This window comes from Haliaeetus leucocephalus, unplaced genomic scaffold (assembly GCF_000737465.1).
Source record: "Haliaeetus leucocephalus isolate CR32 unplaced genomic scaffold, Haliaeetus_leucocephalus-4.0 Scaffold933, whole genome shotgun sequence".
In the NCBI taxonomy this organism is placed as follows: Eukaryota; Metazoa; Chordata; class Aves; order Accipitriformes; family Accipitridae; genus Haliaeetus; species Haliaeetus leucocephalus.
Genome location: NW_010973369.1, coordinates 4503573 through 4509883, shown reverse-complemented (window position 1 = coordinate 4509883; position 6311 = coordinate 4503573).

The following is a 6311-nucleotide window of genomic DNA, read 5'->3' as shown; positions in this document are numbered from 1 at the left end:
GCCTCCGGGTCCCTGTCCCACACTCAGCTGTCCCACAGGGGACACAACAAGCTGTGTTTGACAGGCACCCATCCCACTGCTCACTGCCCTTCTGGAAGGCCCCAAAATTTGGGGAAAAGGGCTGTGCTTCCTCCTGCAGAGGGCACTGGGAACTTGTGCTTTTTGCTTTCTGGGGAAGATCCCCTGGAGCTGGTGCAACTCCCACTTCCACACCCGTCCCGCCGCCCCTCCACCTCTGCTCTCCCCGGGTTTTGGGGCATTTAGTGTAACATGGACAGGGCTCTTGGCCTCACTGGGGGAAAGCAAGGAGCCGCAGAGCTGCTTCATGTGGAAAGTCACCGCCAAGAAGGCAGCCTGCTCCCTGCTCTGCCTAGCTGCCCTTGGTTCTCCCTCTGTGCTGGAGCCGTGACATGATGTTGGCTCCTCTTTGGGTGACACCAAGGTGTGGCTGAGATGGCTTTGCTGGTGGTTTATAAAGCCCAGCCAAGACATGCTGCCCATCAGCTCTGTTTCGACAGCGCTGAACCACCAATCTCACCTAAATCCCCCAATTATTTAGCCTGAACATGTTTGACTGCCTCAACACGGGAGATGCTCGTGGCATGGATGGGTACCTGTATGAGGACACAGGCACTCATCCGTCATGGATGGGCATGATGAGATGAGGATACAGGCACCCATCTGTGCCCTTGAGCATTTCCCACGCTGAGGCTGTTCCCTTGCACTGAGTTACTCCTCTCCCATTTTCCCTTGGGAGATGTAACCCCTCTGAAGTGCATTGCAAAATCCTGTCACCATAGCTTTCCTGGGGGAAGGAAAAAAACGTTCTGCATCAGAGCGTCTGATCTTGATAATTCTGTCCCAGAAAGCACTTTTGTTTTGCCAAGTTGGGTTTGCATCACCTTGCATTTTGCCGTAACCAAATGACACATTTCCGCCAGATGTGATGGCATTTCCCATCCCATTGCCCTTCCTGGATAGAAACTGGGCTGAGGGGAAGATTTTTCCCCATGACTGGAGTGAAGCCAAACTAAAATGATCTCAAAAATCGCTTGTGTGATGGCATTTCTCTTCTGTTCAAGCTATCAGATGAGTCTCTGTCCTTGCTCTAGCCCGTATCAGGACATGATCACCCAATCCCCAGGGATGCTGGGGACCCCTCTGAGACGCTGCATGGTGGCTGACCCCACCACTGCCCTGGGGGAAGGCGCTGGAGCCTGGCTGGTCTGGCACCTTCCCCTGGGGCTGAAACACCCCACATGCACCAGCTCAGCCTCGAGAGGAGGCTGGAGACCTGCAGCCAAGCTCTTCTGCTGTGACAGATGGAAATGGGAAGGTTTTTTTTTTATGAGATGAGAGAGAAAAAGCTAAAGGCCACTTGTGCAATTAAGTGCCTTAAATGTGGATTTTATTTCGATGTAATGGGATGGTTATTGCATATAAAAGAAGTGCCAGATGGTTGTTAAAACCACATTTACTAAGTTCTAATAACCATGCATTTGACCTGTAGCCCATCAAGAGCTGCAACCCCTCACTATAAAATAGCTCAGGAGCCCTCGCCCCAGGCAGAGCCTCTGGCTGGTCCTTGCTGGGACCTTTGCATGGCAGCAGCACTCGCTGTTCAGGGCAGCGCTTGGCCTCGTGGCGTGGCTCTCCAGCCACAGGATGCTTTGCCTGTCTCTGACCTTCAGTTGGTTGGTGATGGTGACAAGGTCAGAGAGATAAGGAGGTGTGAAATAAATCTGCCAGCTTGAGGAGAGGGGCCAGGACCCCTCCATGGGGTGCAGGGCAGTAGAAAGTCTCTGCACACCCCAGGGCAGAGCTCTCCTCTGCTGCCTCACCTGGTGCCAAGGGGCTTGAAGGAGGGAGGGTGGAGGGTGGAGGACAGAGGATGGAGAGTGAAGCGTGGATGGTGGAGGGTGGAAGATGGAGGATGAAGGGTGGAGGGATGAAGGGTGGAGAATGGAAGATGGAAGGTGGAGGGTGGAGGATGGAAGATGGAGGGCAGAGGATAAAGGGTGAAAGGTGGAGGATGAAGGAAGGAGGACGACCCTGGGAGGAGCGGGAAGCTGGGTTATGGCTCCTTCTTCTTTGCCCCACGGGAGCTTTGCTTAAACACGTGCAGGTGCAGGCAGGGAAGGAACGGGGTGAACTTATGGAGGGGACTGCAGGTCTCGTCCCCCACTGCCTTCCCACACCTGCTGCATGCATTGCACAGGATCTAGGCAGCTCAGTCCCTGCCGTGGCCCCGAGGAGGGCAGTGCACAGCATCAGCAGCACCTCTGGCCTGGATCTGGCCCCAGTGCATTCAAGGGGTGCCCAGGACAAGCAGGGGAGTGAGCCCCCAAACCTGTGGGCTGTGCCGCGGCATCCCTCTCCTGGCTCTGCCTGCCGGCAGTGCAGCTAGCCTTCCTTCTTTGGTAAAGACTCCAACAATTCCCTTTTTAGGCTTAATACCACCAGTCCCGGGAAAGAACAGGAGACCGTTCCCCAGCCCCCAGCCCTGCCATGGTGGCTCTGAGCAGAGGGACTGCCTGCAGGGCTACAGCCCATGCTCCGGCTGCCTGCAAATGGCTTTTCAAGACAGCCCTTCTTCAGGGCATGCTCTGCCCTGGCAGCTCCTGCCTTGCTGGAGAGGCACCTCTCATCCCCGCTCTGCGGGAGCTCGGCTGCTCAACCTGCTTTCCCAGGACCACACCTTGCCCTGACCAGCACGAAGGTATTACCGTGCTGGCTGGGGTCTGCTTTCTTGTTATTACTCCCCGAAAGCTCTCTCTGATGAATCCCAGCTGGGAGACATTTTTTGGGGGGGGGTCTTACTAAATTGTGGATATGTATTTTTCTGCAGTGCCATTCATCCTCCCGTCCCCATCCCACTCTGTGCCCCCCCCCCCCCCGCCAGCAGGAGGGAATGAAAGGCTGCAAGGCTGCCTGGACCTGAATCCGGCCCTTCCCCCTGGGTGTCACACCTGTGGACTCTCTGGGCACCCCATCCCCAGGAGCGCTGCCTGCTGCAGGGCTCTCCCAGTTAGCCCAGTCCCTACACTGGCAGGCAGCTGGCAGGGACTGGGGCTGGTAATACCTCCAGCATCCCACACCCTCCTGACAGCATCTCCAGGGCACGGCCTCCACATGAGCCCCTGCAGTATCATCTCCGGTTAGCAAAAAGTGATTTACTGACCCTCCCCACTCCGTGCCACCCCAACAATGCAACCCGCATCCCAGCACTGCCCAGCCGTGGGCAGGAGGATGGATGGGGAGCTGGGAGCGGGATGGGAGCTCATTGAAAGGCTCCAACAGATGGGTTGCGTTTGCACCGTTCCCATCATACATATTGAAACTCTCCTGTTTTTGCGGGATGATGTCAGATCTGGGCTCCTCGGCCAGATTCCCTCTGCTGCAGGGCGGGAGATGGAGCAGAGGAGGTGGGAGCGGGAGTGAAGGCCATGAGGAAAGGGAGGGACCTGGCTGGGACACCCAGTGGGGTTGTACACCTCCCTCTCCATCACATGAGGGATGGGATGAGGCAGACAGGTAATATGCCGCTGCTTGACCCACTGCTTTTCTCGGCTCCCCTTGGTTCTGGCATGCTGGCTCTGGTCTTGACCAGGTGTTGTCCTGGTAGCTTCACTCCCCTGCAGACTGCACCGTGGGGTGGTGGGCTCATAAAAACCCAGCCAAAGGAACCGGCAGTAAAACCCATGTAACTGGGGGTCTGGAGTGATCCAAGGGAAAACATGTCCTGAGCCATCCAGAGGCACTGGGTGGGTGGAGGTGGCGGCAGGGGACCCTGCCTGCCTGGGAGATGCGCCCCAGGTTTCCCCCTGCATTTGCCCAACCTAAGCCTGTGCCCAGCCCCGTTGGCAGCACAGCGACCGCTCAGACCGGGGTGTTTTACCCCCTTAAGATCACCTGGGCTTTGAGCTGTGCTGGAGGGGGGTGAGCTGCCTTGGGGAGCTGGCAGAGCCTTCTTTTCACCTCCTGCTCTGTGGTGCTTCAGCCTGTTGCAGCTTTGGGGGGGCTGTGCAAGCCCCAGTTCCTATAAGGAGCAGCTTGGGGACCCCAGCATGGCCAGGCTTTACCTTGGAGGTTGGGGGGCATGGGCTTTGGAGGGGATGGAGGAGTGCACATAGATACAGAAGGCTCCTCAGCATATGCCAGCATGGCATCTCCCTTGGGTTATATTGGACCCCTACGTTTCGGAGGTCCCCAGGGAGTGCTGTAGGCAGGGAGGGGGACCCTAACCATGGGGGGTGCCACGTGAGATGGCACAGGTCCCACCACTGCCTTGGTCCGGGGTGCTGTGTCTGCAAACTGCTCCCGGTTATCCAGGGCTCATCTCTCCGGGTGGCTCTGGAGGCATTCCTGTCCATGGGGCTGGGGGACAGTGTGGCCCTGTCCCACCTGGCCCCCAGGAAGGGGGAACTTTTTTCTCTCACATTGCCTATGTGGGACTGGCCCTGTGCAGAGGTGGCTGCTGAATGCTTGACAGCTTGTTTAGATAGAAAGCAGGGGAAAGGGAACAGCAAGTCCTTGCCTCTGCAAGCTGCTGGGAGCTGCTCGCCCCAAAAGCAGCACCTCCAGCTCAGCCACCCCTGGGCCCCAGGGAAGCCCCCACCACAGGCAGCCCCCAGGGATGTATCCCACACCCCAGGCCTGAATATGTTTCCCATATGTTTGGTGTGATGAACTACACAAAACTCTTGGTATTGCCTCCTTTGGGGATGGTGCAAGCAGCCCAAAGCTGTGCCATCAGTGTGAGGAAGATCTGCCTGTCTTGCCCCCACATCCCCCGGGGCCAGCGGCTGGGCAAGCTCATAGGCACTGTTGGAAACTCATCCTAGCAAACTGGTCCCCAGATGGGCTGGAAATCCTGAGGCTTCAGAGCCAGAAAGCCTACCAAGAGGTAATGCTGGGGTTTGTGCTGGATCCACAGAAACTCTGGGAGCAGCAGCTGCTGCAATACGGCATCCCAGCTAAGCCCAGCACCCAGCCTCTGCCGGGGCTGTGGGTCCCACTGCCGAGTGGCTCCAGGCTTCCCTCCATCCTCCATGCTGCCAGAGTTGAGGAACGTTAATAGATATTCCCTGCTCCTACAGCAATTTTTGGTAATGAAATCCCCAAGGGTGAGACTTTCTGGCGCATCCCTAAGTGACTCCAAAAGCCTTTTGGAAAGCCCTACTTGGCAACCAGGGAAGGTGGACCAGTAGCCTTGGGGGATAGCGATGGTTTAGTGTGGGCTCCATGTCCAAAGGCAACAGTGATGCTATATCACTGGGGGGTGAGGCTTGTCAGCCTTGGGGATAGCAGGGCATTACTGGGATGGGTCTGAAATCATCAGCATGGAGAGGCCTGGAGGACACCACAGCACCAGTAAATATGGGATATTTGAACTTGAGGACTTCTCTCTGTTGTAGAAAAGAATAAAGTCAATGCTGCCCATTGCACTGCCTCCTGCAACGGGTGGGCAGGTCCTTACCGGTGTCTTCCTGATGGCCCCAGAGCAGGGACACAGGCAAATCACTGGCAAAGCTTTGGTGGTCACACAAAGGTAGCAGCTGGGCCAGGGAAAGGACTGGCTGCTGTGCTCCCCAGGGCTGAGCAAATGGAGAAAACCCTTTTCATGGCTTTGGCAGTGTATGAGTGCGGGTGGAGGGTGGTGACGGGCACAGGGGAGGACCTGCCACGAAACTCCTGCATGTGGTAGAAATCCCAGCTTGGCTGATAATATTTCCCTTCTGCTCCAGCTTTCCTCAAGTCCCTAAATAAGAAAAAAGACCACAGGGAGCACTCAGAGAAACTATTAAAAATAATTAAAATAAACCAAAATAAATAAATGCAGAGAGATTGAAGAAATAAACCCCAGCTGCACGAGCCCTGGCCTCCTGCGCTGCCTGTGCCGATGCTGCTGGCGAGGCAGCTGGGGCTGCGGCACAGAGCTCCCAACGTTTCTGAAACACTCAGCCCATTTGGGAACAGTCACCCGGAGGTTTCCTCCTCTTGTGGCTGGATCAGGATGGCAGGGATTTACCTACGCCCCTGGCAGCTCTCCCTGAGCCCCAGCCGTCTGCAGGCAGGGGAGCAACAGCTATTTCTTTGGACCAGACTCATGCAGGGACAACACTGAATTTTCCAAAAAGACCTTAGGAGCAGGATCCTGCTGAAGGAGTTTAATATTTTGGGGCGGGAGCAGCAGCAGGGGCATAAATCAGCGTGGCTGCCGTGCAGCCGCGCCAGGTTACACCAGCCCAGCTTGGCCTGTCTGGGATGGAGCTGGCTGATGGGTTTGTCTGCTGCCTCCCACCCCGCCG